This window comes from Apostichopus japonicus, chromosome 17 (assembly GCF_037975245.1).
Source record: "Apostichopus japonicus isolate 1M-3 chromosome 17, ASM3797524v1, whole genome shotgun sequence".
Classification (NCBI taxonomy): Eukaryota; Metazoa; Echinodermata; class Holothuroidea; order Aspidochirotida; family Stichopodidae; genus Apostichopus; species Apostichopus japonicus.
The window spans coordinates 3,811,556-3,832,500 of NC_092577.1; the positions used below are offsets into that span (position 1 = coordinate 3,811,556).

The window sequence follows — 20,945 nt, forward strand, 5'->3', positions numbered from 1 at the left end:
TGACCTGGGGGTAATTGTCCGGGGGGAATTCGTCCGGGATGGGAATTGTTCAGGGGGGAATTGTCTGGGGTGGGAACTGTCCGGGGTGAGAATTGTCTGGGTGGGAATTGTCCGGGGGTAATTGTCCAGGGGGGGAGTTTTCTGGAGGGTAATTATCCGGGGGGTAATTTTCCAGGGGGAGTTGTCCGGTCACCTGTCATTGTGTAAGTTACCCGATCTGTAACAGCCTTAACCTTACACATTAATATCTCCTTTTCCAGTCTCTGGGGACAATAGTTTGGTTAGTAAATCAATTGAAATTACGTTCAAGCACAATCAAGCCATGTTTGTAGTCACTTTTACTTCTAACATTGTACTCTTGTACAGTTTCAGATTGTGTGGACGATGCGTAATGTGTATTTTACATTGTAACTGGCCTTATCAAAATAGGTATGAACCAAAATATTTAAAAACTGTGACTCCTCTTTCAGTGTTTGCAGACAATATTTGTCCATATGAATCAATTGAACTTAAGTTCAAGCACAATCAAACCATGTTAGTATTTACTTGCGCTCCTAACATTGTTCTCTCATACAGTTTCAGATTGTGGACAATGCTTACTGTGCACTCTATCTTGTACTTTTAGAAATTAATCCAGTTGTCACATTCAGCTATTGCCAGGAACTGCAGATCATGATATAGCTTAAAGCACAATTAATCGTATGTTTTTGTCTCAACAATACCCACTGCAACTGTTGTTAAAGTGCACCCATGTTTGGATTGTGTAGAATATAGAACTTGTGCATCTTCCTTAATATAATAGATTTTCTAGTGCAATCAAATTTGGCATAGTAACTCCACATTTCTTGCTGTTCCTTCTGGTAAGTTTACTGAGGGCATGTTAGTGATTAAGAACTTGAAGTTAATTGTGTAATTAACAGATCATAAAATTAATGACTGCTTCATTCACCATTGTTATTGTGTCAGCGAATTGACTACTCTGTCTAGAACGCCTCTATACATCAATTAATATTCTCCAGCAAACAAATCTTATAGTTTATCGGGGCAGGCCTCAAAATGTGCTTAAAAAAACGAGTTTCGTTGCACATATTTAGTACCAAGGTTTGTTGGTTGGAAGTTGTAGAGGGATGTCCTAGGAACATTTTTCACGATGTTGGATGATTGGAGAGGTGTTATTTTTCGAGTAAACAACAAACAAATGACGTCACTCTTGTACGGTGTAAGACAATTACAACAAAGCAGTTCCTTGTCACAGCAACATGAAAATGGCATTTAAATGGTCTTGCACTTATTATAACCTAGATGTTTTTGTTGATAGTTTTACAGGGATGTCCTGAGATTATCTTAGGAGTTATTGGATGCTTGGAGAGGTGTTACCTTGCATGTAAACAACAAATGACCTCACTAGGAAGTGTGGGCTAAATTGAAAATCAGCAACGTCTATTCACAGCAACATGATAATAGTTTTTAAATGTTACTAAACCTATTTAGAACCAACTTGAAGGTTTGTTGGTTGGATGTTGTAAAGAAATGTCCTTAGAATGCTTGAAGAGTTGTTGGATGCTAAAGGAGGTAATACTTTACTAGTAAACAGTAAACATATGACGTCACTGTTATAGGTTGGACGGCAATCAAAACTCAGGAGTTCCTTGTAACAGCAACATGGAAACGACATAATTTAATTGTTCTTGCACTTATTTAGAAACAGGAAGTGTTGGTTGAAAGTAATGGAGCGATATCATGATATTTAAATAGTTGTTGGGTGCTAGGAGAGGTGTTATTTTACGAGTAAACAATATACATATGACGTCACTCTTATACGTTGTACTATAATGAAAATAGAGCAGTTTCTTGTCACAGCAAGATGATAACATAATTTAAATGTTCTTGCACTAACAGTACTTAGGACAAGGTAATGTTGGTTGAAAGCTATATAGGAACGTCTGAAGAACATTTTAACAGTTGTTGGGTGCTAAGAGAGGTGTTATGTAAAGAGTAAACAATAAACAAATAACGTCATTCTTATACGTTTTACTGTACGACAATTAAACAGAGCAGTTCCTTGTCACAGCAAGATGATAAAATAATTAAACACAGTATTAAGAACCAGGATGTGTTGGCTGAAGTAAAAGAGGAATGTCCGAAGAATATTTTAAGAGTTGTTGGATTCTTAAAGCAGTGTTATTTTTCGAAAACAACAAATTTATGTTGTGTTAAACATAATTTGAACAAATGCATTTTTAAACACTGTCCGTCTCCTGAAGTCTGCCTCGAGACTCACCTTTAACGCAAATGTAGCTGGTCAAAAACGCAGTGACCAGGCAAAAATATATGTTTTTAGGTTTGGGAAAATTATAAGTAGCACCTTCCCATGAGAGAAGGACCGGATGACTCTGAGATCATGGGGACAACTTGAAAAGGCGAAACGCTCACACAAAAGTAAACATAAGGAAAAATAGTAGGTTTACTATGCACATGAATCTTGTATTAAAAACAATGGGGTCACTTAAACTTAAAGAAAAATTTAAATGATATAAATGGGTAACTAACAGATCAGAGCTGTTACATCTAACAAGATATCCACTGAACTTATTTGAAAATAAACTGCCTAAAAGTCCTAAGTTAGAACACAATCGCGGCGCGGGTCAACCAACTAAAAAGTCGCGAAATATAATTACTTCCTTGGGTTACTTCGATCAGAGGCAGGTTCACTCTGTTGTGGAAGTCACTGGGGTAGGTTTGCTCACTGAATTGCTCTTGACCAGCTTGCTCTTCACTCCCTGGTATCTGGGCCCATTGACCTATCAGCTGTCAATTAAATTACTAAATAATTACCAGGCACATTACTTAACCCGAATCTAAACTTATATATGGGTCTCATCAGTGTCCTTAAATAAATTTGTTGTTACACATCCATCACCAAGAATATTCCTACCAAAACAAAATAGCTATTAAACTGTCTATTTCTCCCACAGTTCTCAAAAGTGATAGAGGCTTGGAGCCATTACATGTATTCCTAGAAAACAAGGGCCACACAAAACAATAACTATGTTCAAAAATGACAAAGGTCACACAGGGCCACCTGACCACAAACTGTTGCCCTGTAGTAGTAGCATAAATGCGAAACTTTAGGGAACTCCTCAATCTACCAAAGTAAGTTATTCATTGTCAAATGAATAAAACAAAATAAGAAAAAGAACGGAAAAGATCAAATGAATTAAACAAATATGGAAAATGATCAACATAAACACTAACAAAATATTGACCATGTTATGCTTTGGTTACACAAACAGTCCTTTCTGAGTGATATGACTTCCTCGTCACTATCAACATGACCAACACCCAAAGCCACTTGCTTAGGAAGAAGTAGTCTTCCTCTGTTATGTGAAGACAGAATGTCTTGGGCAATAGCACTGTCATCCTTTCATCACAGCAGCTTCTTTGAGCTGTTTTTGAGCATCTCGTGTCAGACACTGAGACAGCTGTTCTGTCTGCCCGCTAACATATCTTCTTCCTTTTGAAAACTTGAGTCCTGATTGTGCCAGAGAAATCTCTGTAGAGGGAGCACCGCAAATATCCTTGTCTTTGGCGCCGATGGGCCTGCACTTTCATCTGCAACAAATCAAAAAAAAATTTGTTTGGTTGATACAGTATTTTGAATTGTCCTGTTGATCCGCTGTGGTTCACATTAATTGTCTACACTGGAACTCAACTGACTAATATGCCTCCATTTATTTCAGTGTAAGTCTGGAGCCATGAGCTTGGTAGGGTATTGTTACAAACCCACACACTACAAAGGTTTGAGAACACATGCAATGCTACTTGACCGGATTTCCCATACTAAAAGAAGGCCTCTCCATACATGCATCAAAGTAAAATAAACCAAGCAAGATGCTTTGATATGAAATATTTTTTTCCAAATTTTTAAAGAGCTGTAATAAGGCTATAGGTGCAACTATATCGAGTGCCATGCTGATGCTAAATTAGCTGGAAACTTACATGTGCCAACTCACTTTGTTAGGTGTACAAAATACAAGAAGGGATCTGAGACTAGGCAATACTGTAGCATTGCCTAGGCCTATTTACTTAGTGGCCTGTATATAAGCTACATTACACGCTACATTTACTTGTGTGTGTGCCAGTACTACCAGCAGCCATGGAGACATGCTCTGGGCTTAGTTAGGGCCTGTTTTGACAAATTAATACAAGACTAGAGGCTAGACCATAGGCCTAGGCTGACATTGAATATTGATAGGCCTAACGTTAGTCTGCCTATCGAACCTACACTGGTGTTGATTTCATTTCTTTGTTTCATGGCAAATAAAACATGACATAAATATAACAGATACCAGTATATAGTAGCTGTCGATCTATCCTTCATGGGTGCTACGTTAATCACTTCTAGTCTAAGGCAAACTAGTAATAGTATAGTATTGAAGAGCCTTGTCCTAAATTTTCATAGTTGGCATTCGTATCACTTGAGGAAGTTTTCTTGTCACAGTAATGCTCTAACATGAGTAATAGTAACAGAACTTGAATTACCTTCATCGTTCGTGTACTGAATCATGGAAGCACCTTCTAGGTATGAAAATTTGCCACCCTCAATACTGCTTCATATCTCGGCACATTTGACGTCGGTTTGCCAACTGTTGGCTGTAAATTTCGTTAGACTTTCAGCCCATCGTTCTCTTGTTATGCAGTACGTTATGCAGACTAATTGTAAACACGTACAAACGTTACATACACACAGTCTGTGCATAAACATCACGCCGAGCCGAGCAGTTTCTGTATCAGCTGACATATCACATGCCATACAATAAGGATTTTGATTGGCTCTTGAGTGAAAAAATCGCTGCGTTCGGAGAAGTCCTAACAACGCAAAGCGGACTAAATGAGTCCGTCTTAAACTGCTGTTTACTCTTAAGATAACACTTCCCGAACCATCCAACATCGAGAATTGTAATAAGCATATGAAAACACACCATAATATGTGGTCAAACCTTGGTACTAAATATGTGCAACGACAGTGAACGATATCGAGCCTGCCCCGATGGACTATTAAGATAAATCCCTGATCACTCAAAACAGCCAACAAATAAGCACCAGTGTGAAAAAGCTAGAGTAGTGATTCTCTTCAGCTGAACCTGAACACTACCCCAAGACCAGATAAACAGGAAACATGTATACCCTATTGTGTCGATAGTTTATGTCAATGAAGATGAGCAGAATAAAAGAGTGGCCTGAATCTATGTGATTATACAGTACAGTGTGTTGGGGTACTTCTTTTATGTTGGAGCCCTAGTATGTGGAAATTTGATGTGGCAAACAGAATTACTTGCTATACATGAGCAGGAATATGTGTCTCCTATTGAAAATAAGTGTTTAAACAACAATTTTCAAACTTTTTCCTGAAATTCGATAGAAAAAACTAGCACACCTCAGGTATACACATTGATCATCATAAATATATCAAAGACCTTGTAATAATATCCTATTTATTGAGTGAAATGGTTACTTCAAGTAATGTCATCAATGCACATTTTGTTTCTCATCCAAAATATAGTTTTGATGGACTCTTGTTGCATGTACAGTATCCTAAGCATAGACCAAAAAACTCACCAGATTTTATGTTCCTGGATATAGCCCTATACATAAGCATGCACTTTCAATTTTGTTCTAGTCAATCTAACACTGCAGGTGACACAAACATTAGTTGACTCTCACACATACATCTTTGAAGGGATTTGGCTTAGAAATAACAAGATAAGGGCCAAAATTATTTGAGATTTACGGATATCTACTAGACATGTATGGCATTTGGCCTGTTTTGTTCTAGTTTATCCTGAAATTCAAGGTATATTTACACTGAATGCAGTTGTCACACCTGTCTGGGAATAAATTTACACTATCATTAAATAGATCATTTATCACAAAATAAATGTTGTAGGTAAATTCTACGACATATATCTTAATTATATATACGAAGAAACAACGTAGAAACTGATCAACTTGATTTTGGCGCCAACGAAAGATTTGTTTGTAAATTTATAGGCCCGTATGATATCATATAGCATCCATATATGTCAATAGAAAAATGGATTCTGAATTAACATTCTTGCCTGGAGTAGCACAGTATTTACAGTTATAATTTACACATTGTAATGCTTAGAGAGAGATATCACAGTTGAATGCTGTCTTGTATTACAAATTATGCAAATATTTTGGTGTGTCACTTTTCCTGCATCTTAATTGTGTTACTCAGTGTAAATTGCATGATAACTTATAGAATTGCTGAGATGACTATTTTCAGGTGCCTGTTACAGAGATACAAAGTTTCAAAACTTCAAAAAATGCAACCAAACTTTTCTTTGAAATTATAGGTAGGTTATCAAAAAATTCAGAATTATGAAGAATACGAAATGGTTTCACAAGGTAATTTCCAAAGTCAAAGTAAAGGTCAAATGTTCAATTATTGATTAATGTAGTCTACCTTATATCTGACAGTGAATTGTTAAATCCCATTGCATTAGCTTTAAAGTGACACTTTTTCCATCAATATTGGACCTTTACTTTTCAAGTTATGGGTCTCCAAACTTTGTGGGCTCGGCCCACATGTGAAAATCGGCCCTCTAGTAACACTGATGTTCACTTTTGGTCACTGGTCGTCTCTGCACCTTTCAAGGTTATTAGCTTTGAACATTAGCTTGTATCAGTGGCATAGGAAGGTACTTTTTGGTGGGGGGCTGAAGACTGATGGCCGGCCTGGGGGAGGAAGGGGGTGTCCCCTCCGCTTTGGATTTTTTTTTTGCATTTTCAGGTGGCCTCAGATGCAATTTGGTACAATATACAGCACACTTCAACCCACCCACTCCATTTTGTGTATAATTTTGCATTTTCACCTGGCCTTAGATACAATTGGTGCTCCAAATGAGATTTTTTTCTCATTTGGAAATGAACCAGAATGAAAACATTTCATGGTTCCTTGCTGCTGTTCATTAGTTCCATTCATAGGGAAATTTCTAACAAAGCCCTAATACAACAACAGTAATTTATGCTCACAAACTTTTGTTGCCAAAGTAATGCTAAGCCCTGATATCAATTGCAACACACATCAGTGTGTGAAGACTATCTACCATTATCATCATACCAAGTTTGACGAAATTCTGACTAGTAATAGTAGCCAAGTAATTGCAATTTGGAGTATTTCACGTTTGACCCCATGATTTCATTAATATTCATGAAATGAGCACCAACATCAACAGGAATAATCTACTTACTATGGGCCACCCACTCACCAAGTATGGTAATGATTGGTCATTCCCTTGTTGAGTTATTGTGCATACAAACTTTTCATAACAAAATAATGCTAGCCCCCCCCCCTTATAAACATGCATGATATCAATTGCAACACACATCAGTGTGTGGAGACTATCTACCAATATCATCATACCAAGTTTGACGAAATTCCAATAAATAGTAGCTAAGTTATTGCAACTTGGGAGTTTTTCACGTTTGACCTGTGACCTCATTAATATTATTTAACTTTGAACTCGTATAACTTCGCACACGAAGGTCACATTGGGGTCAACCTATTGACATTTATGATCAGAAGGCACCTTTGACATCTGAAAATAGCATCGAAACTGTAAAAATCCCCAAAACATGAAACGGTCACCAGAGGTCAAATTGAGGTCAAGGGTCACCCAGATGTGGGTCGACAATTGGATTAAATTGAAGCAACTCCCAACCCTAACGGACAATTCGTTCTCAAGTTATCGCCAAAATACTAGTTTTTTATCATTAATTGACCTTTGGTGACCTCGGATCACATGACCGTTAAGTTTGAAAATATTCCCCTATACCATTTGCAACTTGTCCCAAAATATCAACCATGTCACACCTTGGAACTGAGAGTTATTGCATTAAATGTCTGAAAATTAACTTTGACCTCGTATAACTCCGCACACGAAGGTCACACGGGGGTCAACCCATTGACATTTATGATCAGAAGGTACCTTTGACATCTGAAAATAGCATCGAAACTGTAAAAATCCCCAAAACATGAAAAGGTCACCAGAGGTCAAATTGAGGTCAAGGGTCACCCAGATGTGGGTCGACAACTGGATTAAATTGAAGCAACTCCCAACCCTAACGGACAATTCGTTCTCAAGTTATCGCAAAAATACTAGTTTTTTATCATTAATTGACCTTTGGTGACCTCGGATCACATGACCGTTATGTTTGAAAATATTCCCCTATACCATTTGCAACTTGTCCCAAAATATCAACCGTGTCACACCTTGGAACTGGGAATTATCGCACTAAATGTCTGAAAATTTACTTTGACCTCATAAAACTTCACACACAAAGGTCACCTGGGGTAAACCTATTGACATTTTTGATTGGTGAGACATGAATATAGCATCAAAACTGTAAGAATTCAAACATTTTTTTCTTTGCCCATTTTCTCACCGAAAATACTAGTTTTTTAACATTAATTGACCTTTGATGACCTCGGATCACATGACCGTTAAGTTTGAAAATATTCCTCTATACCATTTGCAACTTGTCCCAAAATATCAACCTTGTTACACCTTGGCCCTGGGAGTTATTGCATTAAATGTCTGAAAATTAACTTTGACCTTGTATAACTTTACACACAAAGGTCACCCGGGTGTCAACCCATTGACACTTTTGATCGGAAGGTACCTTTGATATCCAAATCTAGCATCAAAACCAAACATTTTCTTTTTCGCCCGTTTTCTCCCAAACTAAGCACATTTTTTCTAATGTGACCTTTGACCTTTTGACCTTGGTTTCAAATGTAGTTTGATCTGCTGATTCCAAAAATCAACACGATAAGTCTGTACAGCCATCCTAACTCTGACCGAAAACTTTGACCCCATATAAGTTCGCACACAAAGGTCACACGGGGGTCAACCTATCCATATTTATGATCGGAAGGTACCTTTGACATCTGAAAATAGCATCGAAACTGTAAAAATCCCCAAAACATGAAAAGGTCACCAAAGGTCAAATTGAGGTCAAGGGTCACCCAGATGTGGGTCGACAATTGGATTACACTGAAGCAACTCCCAACCCTAACGGACAATTCGTTCTCAAGTTATCGCAAAAATACTAGTTTTTTAACATTAATTGACCTTTGGTGACCTCAGATCACATGACCGTTAAGTTTTAAAATATTGCCCTAACCAGTTCACAACTTGTCCCAAAATATCAACCTTGTCACACATTGGCACTGGGAGTTATTGCAGTTTTAGTATTTTGGGTTTTTGGACCATAACTAACCTTTGCTGACCTTTGTGGGCACCAAAAACAATAGGGTTCATCTACTCACTATGGGCCACCCACCCACCAAGTTTGATCCTGATCAGTCAATCCCTTGTTGAGTTATCGTGCATACAAGCTTAAGCGTCACACACACACACACACACACACACACACACACACACACACACACACGCCAACCTGAATACATAGGTTCCTTTGCTTTTAGCAAGGAACCAAAAAGGGGTTTTCTGATTTGGGAACCGGGGGGGGGGGCGGAATGATGCTTCCACCCCTCCACATTTTTCACTGGGGGGGGCTCCCCGGTTCCCATGCCCTTGGCTTGTATATTAATTACTGTACATAAATATTTCCCTTTCAAGTAGCGTGATTCACCTTAGCCATGCACGCAAATGAGTTTTACCTTTGATGATTGTTTTAATATTGTAATATTTTCTTCGCTGGATTACTTATACCTTACTGTATTTAGTGGTTGAATTTTCCTATTTGGTGCAATTTTCATCAAAAAAAGGTCGGTTTGAGAAGTTTAAATACGATCTGAACTTTCAAATCATGCCGATCTCTGAGCGTACATCCTCCCCAGGAGAAAAGCCAACGCGTTTCAGTTAAGGTGCGACTAGCGAAACCCTGCAATCGTGAATCTACACACTACAATCTTGTAAAAAGTTTTGCTCATGTCTAAAGATTCATTTGGTAGCGAAGTGCACTTATTTTTGTCTCGGCCCATTGAGAGTTTGATTTGGTTGAAGAGGTGAGAACTACTGTAGGCTATAAGACCTAGGCCTGTATCACATCCCTCCAATGTTTGTTTCGTTTCAGGTTTGCCAAACTTCTGGCTAAACATCTGCCGTATTAGTTTAGATCATAATCCTATTAGGATGTCATTTTTGTGTTAGATACTGCAAATCTGGAAATTGTTTCTCAAGGGTAGCCAAGACTTAAAAGTTCCTTAATCCAGTCCCTGCAGTCAATTATTATCAAAAACTTTTGCAATCAAATGTAAATTACAAGTAAAATCAAACCATATGAACTCCACAATACTGTTCTCACTACACAATATTGTACATGGGTTTGGATTTGTGTGGCAAATGTTAGGTGCACACTTACTGGTAATGTAATAAAGGTTTTTTAATAAAGAATAAAATAGTACATGAAATGTACATGAAACATTGACTCAACAATTCTCACTGTTAATGCTACTTTATAACTTAGTAAATCAGTAAAGAATAAAGAAAACTAATGGAGCAAGTCACTCTATTTTCACTCAAGATACTGTGTTAAATTTTCCTGATCTCAATTATATTCACATGTCTGATTTGTGTCATTTGTGTGGACAAAGTTCTCAAACAATTACAGCCATACAGTATGTGATTAATTGTGTAGATTCACAGACCTTTGATTGTGTCAACAAAATTCTCATGAATTTATACAGTACATGTAGATTGTGTTGATGGTTGTTTTATGTACAAGTAACCTCCTCATGTGCATGTTGATAGACTATGTATATTGTAGGATTCAGCCATTTAATTGGGGAAAGATTCCTGCCCCGTTCCTGACCGTTTGTTTGAACATAGTACAATGGCTGAATTTCTGTCTCTGTCATATTTTATTTTGCTCAGACCTTTTGACACCCCCCCCCCAACCTTACTCCCTACCTGTAGTACTTTTGCAATGTATACACTAGATAACCTTAGTGTACATGTCATATCGGTAAGATCAAATTAAGGTTAGTTGCATGCTTTCGTAGCATGATTACCGTACATAGCTTCAATATGAACACACTAAATGTAGTCTGCATGACAACAAATGTGATTGCACAGCAGATAGCATTGGGCACTTCAACAACAAATTCAACATCTGCTTTGATTTTCTTGTTTCTTTGTTTGTTCTCTTTGGGTGGGGGCAGGTCAACAAGGTCAATGCAAAAAGATACTTCCTTGTTGGCAATTTAAGGACAACAAAGGTGAATATAATCTAACAAGAAAATAATCTAATAAAACCAAAAATCAGTTCCTAAAATTGATTAGTTCTGGTCTTTAGACCTGATATGTAATGGTAGAGTACCAGTATACTCTTTATCCAACTCCCTGCTTTACCACTGATACTAGTCACATGTGACAATATCATGATTCATGGCAAGGTATATTCTCATCACATTAAATGGATACTGGTGATAACACATCACTTCACAGTGACCCTTCTGTTTACTTGCAAGTAAGCCTGTGGTCCAGAAGCCTCCCACTGCAAAGGAATTAATGACATGACAAATGGAAATATAGAGGTTATCCCATGAATAAGTGCATGGCAAAACAATTTGCAACCACCACTCAGTTTTCTCATTTTGAATGTGAGAGGAAATATACTTAGAATCATTGCAATAGGGAAGCAAGGAGGACTCTCATAGTAATTGTAGTGCGTGCTACAATATTGGGACTACCAGCTCGCTCCATCATATAATGTACATGGCTGGCTAGTGAATGCCAGCTGAACATACAATCTTCACAGCAATCTCAAATTTACAGGTTGGCTAAGTAGGAAATAATCCAGGCATAGATTTGCAAAGAATTTTGGCGGGAAACAATGAATTCTGCACACGTTAAAAAAATATCTCTCCTTGAGTAGCATACTTCTTCTAAACAATACGTTAAATTCTCGACTTTTATTCTCGACTTGAACAAGACAGGTAACATTGAACGCATTTGAGTTAAAATCATCTTGCCAAAAAGTTGCAAGCAACAAATGTTAATCATGTTTATCCGCAACGACTCAGTGTTCTCTGTACTACTTCAGCTCTTGCAACATAGGCACTCGTAACATTAGTATTGTAGCATGGCATTATATACTATAGCAGCGTATGGCATATTACGTGTTTTGAATCATAATAAACCAGGGCCAAGACATTGACAAAGCAGTTTTAAATAGACCGGAAGGTGTTGCAATTGAATTGATAGACTAGACCTAATAGATTAATCCTCCATTAGTCCTTTGAATGTTCCATATGTGTTCGTCAAATTTCGCTAACTAGGCGATGTAATGTTAACATGTTGTTTCTTTTGACCAATCAGTGTCCAGGACCCTTTGTATTCTCTGTCATGTCCGAAAAAGGCTTGACTCGTGATTTACAGCTTGGTTCTGACATCTGGTTTTAGTAATCATTATTCCTAGAGTACAGTATTTAAGCATTACACAATATAGTTTAGCTTTGGTCTACGTTAAAGGCCCAAACGATGAACTTGTTTCTTTGTGACAGAAATAACTTTAAAAGGACTTTCAGTAACAAAGACCCCTCCATTGAAAATCATCAACTAAGGTTGACATTCATCAGGCACTACAATGACAAGTGTTTGTTTACAAATGCAGTTGTTCAAGTTTTCTTCTTTCTCTCTGCCCAGAAAACCTACTATCTTGAAATAGAAACCTTTTCCTTTCTTTGAATTATTTATGCATGGGGAAAAGTGAAGATACAGTGACAGGCTTCTTTTTAAAAGACCTTCAGGGTATATTAATGACCTAACACAGTCCTTCTATGCAAGAAATTAGAAAATTTACATCAGTCTACTCTCTTGTGTTGTGTTTCTTGATATCTTGAAAATAAATAGGCCTATATGATAAATACATGCCATATCCCTAGTAACTGATATGCAAGTGCAATCAATGTGATGACAAATAAACACAGACTGAAGCAAGGATAGAAATCCAACTGGTATCCTTGTTATTTGCTTGTAAATAAATTCATGAACTTTTCAAATGAGCCACTTAGCAAATAGCAAAAATTCCACAATATTTGAACCTGTGTTTACTACTGTATAAACACTGGAAGTTAATCAATTGTTTTTGTTCTGATGTACAGCTGGCCAAGTTACTCCTAGGCAGGGTTGTATTTAGGCCTAGGTACAGCTGGAGCCTGACCTTGGTGATGGATTTTCACTGATGACTAAACAGCTGAAAATTACTTTGTAAGAATCGACAAATGTTTGCCTATTTCTTGCATTTTCTACAGTTTTAATGGAAATTAGTCCCATTTACAGCTTGTTCAGGCCTTAGGGAGATAAAAGCTAATGATTCACATGGATATCTTGTCCACTGAAAATACACTTGGATGCCAATAACATTTCAGCATTCAAGAAAAGATGAGATTTTCATGGTCTTAATGATTTCCTGTTTACAAAGCCAACAAATGAGTGCTGTTAAATATGACTGATGATTGACTTCTTTTAGTGGGCTTAGCTTTATTGCACTGCACTTGGCCTGCCTGTTCTTTAAACCAGGGAGTTGCTCTGTAGAAACTCCCTGTTTCAACCCAGTCTGCATTAATGTGATGTCAACTGGACCAGGAACCCGGAATATTTAATCATGTGAAAAGAGTCAAGGAGTTTGATTGGCAGAGTATATATCCCTGTATGACCAGGATTTCAGATCATACGTTCCCGCTATGTCATGCCCTGTGTATGTCATCTAGGGGTCATCAAATTGGGGCCCAAATGTACAAGGAGAATCCTTTTTTGCAGTACATCCATAAGACATTGTGGTACGTAAATATCAATCACAGGAACTTTTGTACCAGGGCCTATACAGGCAGCAGCCAAAAAAGTTCATGTGGCCCTCACATGACTCACAAAGATAGCAGTTCTCTTTTATTGGTACAGGACCCTTTGGACCACCAATTACAGCAACTGTATACTATTTTTAATAGACCCAGGCAGCAACCACAGAAATGTGCTGTGGGCCACAGATTATTTAATCATGTAAAAGAGAGCAGGGTGGTTCTTTTAGCGATGCTAGACCTTATGGTTATTGGGTATTCAAAAAAAACCATGAATAAAATGTATCCTCTACCAGAGCCCCCAAAAAACATCCAAGGGCCCTTGGCCCAGACTTGATTTGTCATGAAAAGAAACCAGAATCAATCTTGTAGTTGAACAGTTTTTGCATTCATTACAACTTTTTCCTGGTTCCCATGGAACAGTCATTATGGGCCCATGGTCAACACATAATTTGATTATGTGAACAGAGCAGGATAACTATTTTAGGGTGTTGGTCCAATTGGACATTGGGGTGTCCAAAAATACCAACAATTTTTTTTTCATGTAACAGGGCTGCAGAAGCAACCTCAGGAAAGGCCCAATGGCCAACACAGGATTTGGTATAAATGTGAAAATAGACAAAGGGCCCAAGATTTGCATTTTGAGAACAATTATATAAGTTTTATAATAGACATTTATCATTGTGTATAACATAAAGATTTTGCTTGCTTGCCACTAGTGAACCAAATACAATCTCATGCTGATTATTGTAACATTATTGTAATTTATAATTCATTTGTCAATCATTGTGTCCTAATTAAGCCACAATAACAGTTATACTGTATATATGCGGACATGAAAATAACACATAGCTTCATACAGAGCAGTTACACTGCAACCACAAAATCATCACCAGTGAACTGAGTGTTGTTCAAAGTCTCATTGCAATGTTTTGCAAATTCTATTGTATAACTTACGGAGGCCCAAAATCAGCAATTTAATTTCTATGTTCTATACCTGCCAGATATCGCACTCTAAATTTTTAAGTATATATAGTTTGTTTTTTGGGGGGAATTCCACGAGACAGAAGGTCCGTGAGATCGATGGTCTACATGATGGTCCATTGATAGCCCGGCCAGACTGAAGGTCCGAGCCAAGTGACAAAAACCTGAAATGACACCATTTCATGATTCCATGCACATACTAGAACAACAAAAAGAAAGCCAAAAAAAAAAGAAGCAACTGTTCGAACAAAATATTTTTCAGAAAAATTGCATTTAGTTCCTCACTCAACTGAAAATTTTCAAAATTTGTCTTTTTGATAAAAGAGAAGAAGGTAATTAGAAGACCTAAACCTTTACAACCATAGGCAACGAAAGGGGGGGGGGGGTGAGCAGTGGCGTAAGTAGACTTTTTTCATTAGAGGGGGTCAAAGAGATTCACAAGGGGGGCAATATTGTTTAAAATAGGGTATTGCTTTAGTTATATTGTATTCTAAAATTTCATTTGGGAAAGCAAAGGGGGCGAGACTTTTGAGAGCGGGGGTCCTTCCCCCCCTTCAACCGCCCAAGCCCCCTTGCGCAAGTCACTGGTATCCACTATGAAAAGAAATGGCTGTAAATTCTTTTTAACTACGCGCTTAATCAACGTAATATTACCAGTAGTAATATTGGGGCCTAGTGATGGTTTCGGTCTTGCGGACCTCTTTTAATTTCAGTCTCGCAAACCTTCAGTCTCGCAGACCTTCGGTCTCGCGGACCTTCGGTCTTGTGGCCTGTAACTGTTATTTGGTAGCATGTAGATGTCCTGTTCCAATGATTCTATCACACTTTTGGGAAGGCGTTTCCCAGGAACCAAATAGACAAATGTATTGAACTAAGGTAAATCATACTTCATTGGGTGTTTTTAATATTCCTATTCAAAATACTTATTGTCTAGTAATTATATTTTTCTGTACATTGTGTTCTGTTCTTGACCACTATGCTAGCAACAAGGTAACAATTGCTATTGTTTGTGTATATAAGAAATAGCCCAGACTTGCAACTGTTTATACAGTAGTTCATCCCTACACTACAGGTACCTGTACTGTACATACAATACCTGTGTAGAAATGTAGCACATGTACATTCAACCAGGGAGTTGTTATGGAACAACAACTCCCTGATTCAACAGTGGAGTATACATGCAGTAAGATGCCATTGATATCTCTCAGGTATGCATTGCACAGCTTGATAATACCAGTGAGTTGTTCCATTAACAACTCCCTGATAAGAGCCCCCATCAAGGTCATAGGTGTAACAAAAAGGACAGTGTGCCCACTGTTATGTCTGTTTCTTGTTTATTGGTCAATGAACTGGAAGCTGCTAACATTTTGGAGGCTTCTGGCTTGTTTCACAGTCACAGTACACATGGAAATAAAATAGCAGAGGAAAGGTTGCTCCTTTGCCGAAAAAGTTTTGAATGGTCTTGCAATACTGTTTACCTCAAAAGTGTTGAACAGGCACAAAATTGTTTTATCTCGCGGTTTTCATTATATACCAACTTTGATTTTGGATAAGTTTTGTTTGAAACAGTTAGGTTCATTGGTCAAATTTGTTTCACACTAGTCTAGGATATATATACTTTGTCAGTGTCCTGTCTTGCAGACTCCAGTCATTCAATTTATATAATTATAAATAAATACAATGCTTGATATAGCGCTATTCAAATATGATCATAGAGCTTAGACTCAATTGCAACTTTGTTTGTATTGTAAGTTGACTTGGATAAAGTGTGAAAGTCAAGTAAATACAACCACCCCCCCCCCCCCTTCTTGTATCCAAGGACTGGTGCAGTATTCGATGTGGTATGTACATTCTCTAGGTGTGTCAGGCATAATTCATATAAATTGGAGGGAAAATATGAGCGTTCCCTATCAATTACTCTATTGGTCACTATATGTTGAATTTAATGTACATACTTTATGAAAACTCTCAATTGGTTAAAGCAAATTGCACAAGAGTCAATTTCAGGCATGTTACAAAATCAATGCTAAAAGAAATTGTGTCAAATTGAAATATAGTCAGTTGGGGTAAAAAAAAAAAACAAGGGGGTAGTTGGGGTAAAAAAAAACAACCCCTTTTTATAGAAGGGGAATATTTAGCCAAAGTTCCAATTTATTTTGGGTGATAGTCCTATATGTCTAGTTTATTATTATATAATTTCTGGAACTCTATGTCACTTCGCTGCCAATCACCGCTTCGTCGAATCAAGCGAATGCTAAACTAGCAAAATTTGAAGTTTGTACCACATATCCGAAACTTTCTCCTGCATACCCAGCTTATATGATGTGGAGATTATTCCAGCAGTTACAGCATAGCAGTTAGTGATATTACACTCCCCCATGGTAGAATTACTCCAACTTCATTCAAGCTTCATGGGGGCCTTGTTTTTTTTTTACCCCCAAAAAATGATGCAAATGGGGTAAAAAAAACAAGTACTTTCCGGCTCCAATGTACTCCCTATTTTGCCTGAATGGATAAATTTTTCCATAATGTTGATTTTAAAGGTTAGGCAAATAGTTTTCATGTCTGTCAAGTGTCAAAAATGTTAAATTATTGGGCAGAAGTAACTGAAATTGGCTCAACTCCAATGTTTCTACTATATTATACCACATTTGTGTAGCATCATATACACACTGTACAGTATGAATATGGCTGAGCATGACATATGACACGAGCCATCCATAATTACGAATTAAGACAATTTCACAATTTTTTTCCTTTTTCATGTAAAGGTAGTAGCTCATACTTAGATGTAATTATATGCAAACATGATTTTAAGATACATTCATGAAGAAAATAGCTGTTTTCTAGCATTGTTTTTTTTTACCCCGGCATTGTTTTTTTTTACCCCGAATTAAGCAAATTTTGGGGGTAAAAAAAACAACATTTTTCGCATAAAACGACACTTTCCATTTACATAAAAGTTATTTTTGTTAGATTCTCTTTAAGAGAATTCCACTCCACACACTTGAACATTGGAACCAAAACAATACCTCTTACTCATCAATTTTTAGAGCAAACTTTAGGTAAATTGTTTTTTTTTACCCCACTTGACTATACCTGCTGTTTTGCACTTAAAGTTAGCATGCCTACACTAAACTAACTAACACTGAGAAGGACCTGCTTGTATCTGTCACATACTGAACAAATTTTATCCTTTTTCAAAAAGTATACACAATCTACAGTTTAGAGTGCGGGCTCACAGTAAGGACACATGCTACTGAATTTGGTTTACACATAACAAGGAGAAAAGCTTTCAGCAGTGCAGGCTTCTTGTCAGTCAGACTACAGTTTACAATGCCAGCAGCTAGATTGTATGAAACTTGTAGCTATGGCATGGTGCTCATACAGCAGATCTTTCTAATAGGGTTTAATTTTTAAGAATTTGTTGCATTTAACCACATCATAATACATTTGTTATGTCACAAAGGTGGACATTTTAATAATAAACAAAACATCGCCTATCCATGTTCTTTGAAAAGATGAAAAGTGTAATGAACGATTTTGCTTTGGCAAAGCAGAAAGCTTTATCATACCAAATCTGCAAAAAAGTTTGGCAATTGATGGTGTGAAAGATTCGTGGAGGGTTTTAAATCGTAACTACTATAATGGGCCACAAACTATACGAAATATCCTGTTAATGGAAGAAGGGTAGTTTTGTAGTCTCTGACCTTAATTATTGCTTTAATGTTACTTTATTTACAACAAAAATCCATTCTACTATCTGAAGGTAAACTTTGCCAGAATTTTCTCTAATAATCTGAAAGTTAAACCCATTCCAAAATTTGAAGAGTAATCAAATGGATAGTTAATGGAAATCTAAGTTACAATGTTTCTAAGTAGGTTATGTTGTAACTGATCAGAAAATTAGGGGAAAAAAAACATGTAAACAGGAACAGGAGCTGATCATGCAGGTGTGGTGGGAGAACCATCCCACTTGTTGGGTTGGAAGGGCATCCCACAGAATAGCAAGAACAGCACACTCGGTACATACAGTAGGCTGCTGTTAGTGAGTAACTGATCTCTTTATATTTTCATGAAAGTCAATGGTTATTTCATGCAGCAGAGGTCCGATTGCATAAAAATTTGCAACATCACCAGTTCGCTCTTTCTATTGGTTAAATTTTCGGGCAAATCTTTAATCCCACCTCTCCTCAAATCAAAGTGGGCTTCTATACGTGCACATGCCCACCATGCAGCACACTGGTGAATGTGGTTTACATTACTGAAAATCCTTATTAGTTTTTGTAATAAATCATTTGTAATCATTGCCCAGCTCAGATGAACGATAATAGCTTTACTTAATACATACATGATATGTAATTAATAACCATTAAGTCAAGGACAACGCCCCTCCTCCTCCCCCTCTCCCCTCCCCATTCACACACTATGCACTGCTATCTGACTTTAAATATGGTTCAATCAAGAACGAAAAAGCTTTGAGTTCAAGATTGGAAAACTGTCTGTCAGTTCAATCGACATGAAAACTACCTTTCGCTGTATGGTCCAGTCTTTGCATGTGTTGCATACTCTTTGTTACTTAATTCCCATAACAAAGACCTTCCGTAGCCTGCATTTCAGGGATATTTTTTTTTTAATTTACACCATCAGTATTTCACTGTTAAATATTCCAACCTCTAACACCACTTAGTTATTTATTGCCACACAAGCTTGTGATCAAGTCTCCCTTCATTTCATGTAAGAATTATCCGAGAGTTATTAGTTTCCATTGCTTCCCCTCAGTGAACCCTATGATCCCATTATGTATCATCACAAGGACATTGCATCATTATTGTCATCACTTCTGAAATCTATACCAAATTGTACTGACCTGTTTATCTTAAATCTTATTTAAATTTTAGCCTAGCCATTGACAAAACAGCTTAATTTCTTGTGAGGTAAAGTGTCTCGCCATCCCCATACATAGACCACTATAAAAATATTAATTTCAGGGTTAATAACTGTATTGGTCAAACTGCCACACAGCTTGCATTGGGCTGATCATTATGACACGTTCGTTGCACTTTGAGATGAGGAGGACTTGTAGCAATATAGTCCTAACCATTGCAGTAGGTGGGGTCTTAGTTTGTAATAGGGTCATAGTTTTGCAGTTGATAGGGTCTTAGCTTTGCAGGGGTTACATCTCTATGTTCTGACATCTCTATGTTGCAACATCTCTATGTTCCGACAATTTTTTTTGACCAAAAGTCTTGACCAACATGTTTTCGGACCAAGTTTTTTCGGACCAAAATATTTTTGTGATCCAACATTTTTTTTTACTCTAAAATTTTTCATGACCAAATTTTTTTCGGACAAGCACTTTTTGGGTCATAACAAACTTTGGGCCCTTTTTTTTTCGTGAAAAAAAAAATGGTGGGTCCTAACAAGTCACGTCAGAAAAAATGTTGGTCCAAAGAACATTGAGTCCCCCCAAAAAAATTGAGTCCCAAAAAATTAAGTCCCCCAAAAAAGATTGAGTCCGAAAAATTGGGTACGAAGAAATGTTGGTAAAAAAAAATTAGTCCAAAAAAATTATCGGAATGTATTCCTCGGAACATAGAGACTTCGGAACATAGAGACGTCGGAAAATAGGGATGTCACCTTTTTTGCAGGTCTTAGGTCTTTGTTTGTAGACACCCCAATTTTCAATGTTAACCATTACGGTGTCCCTCTTTTTGCTTGTTGCAAGCACATGCTGGCCACTATAGCTACTATGGCCACTATAGTGTCCCAGTAAATAGTCTTACCAGACAAACAGTAAGATCTGCATAACACACATGCTGGCCACTATAGCTACTATGGCCACTATAGTGTCCCAGTAAATAGTCTCACCAGACAAAAGGTAAGATCTGCTTTTGATAGGAGTATATCACTTAATACTGACTTGGCTTAAATTCCTTACTTTTAAGTACCTGCACATGACTTAATATCAAACAATATGCTCCATATCTGGATTATTTCTTTACTGAAATGTGAAGACGCAATGACAATTGGGGTTCAAACCAATAGCCTTCTCTCCCAATGATAACTTTTATTTCTATTTTGATAAAAACTGTTCTGAACTGCTAAT

At 37.3% G+C, this 20,945-nt stretch overlaps 2 protein-coding genes and 1 long non-coding RNA gene across 7 annotated transcripts in view; 1 reads left to right on the plus strand and 2 right to left on the minus strand.

Moving 5' to 3' along the window:
• The window catches only part of LOC139984128 (nicotinate phosphoribosyltransferase-like), a 99,435-nt gene that overhangs the window by 19,966 nt on the left and 58,524 nt on the right, over positions 1–20,945 (minus strand). The gene's annotated exons all lie outside the window — the stretch shown is intronic.
• Positions 1–20,945, plus strand: part of LOC139984139 (uncharacterized) — a 38,726-nt gene that overhangs the window by 15,002 nt on the left and 2,779 nt on the right. The window lies entirely within an intron of this gene.
• On the minus strand, positions 2,017–5,084 carry LOC139984142 (uncharacterized). The gene is made up of 2 exons (XR_011798951.1): positions 4,543–5,084; positions 2,017–3,612 (listed from the first exon to the last, which is right to left on the minus strand). It is a non-coding gene; the product is annotated as an uncharacterized lncRNA (long non-coding RNA).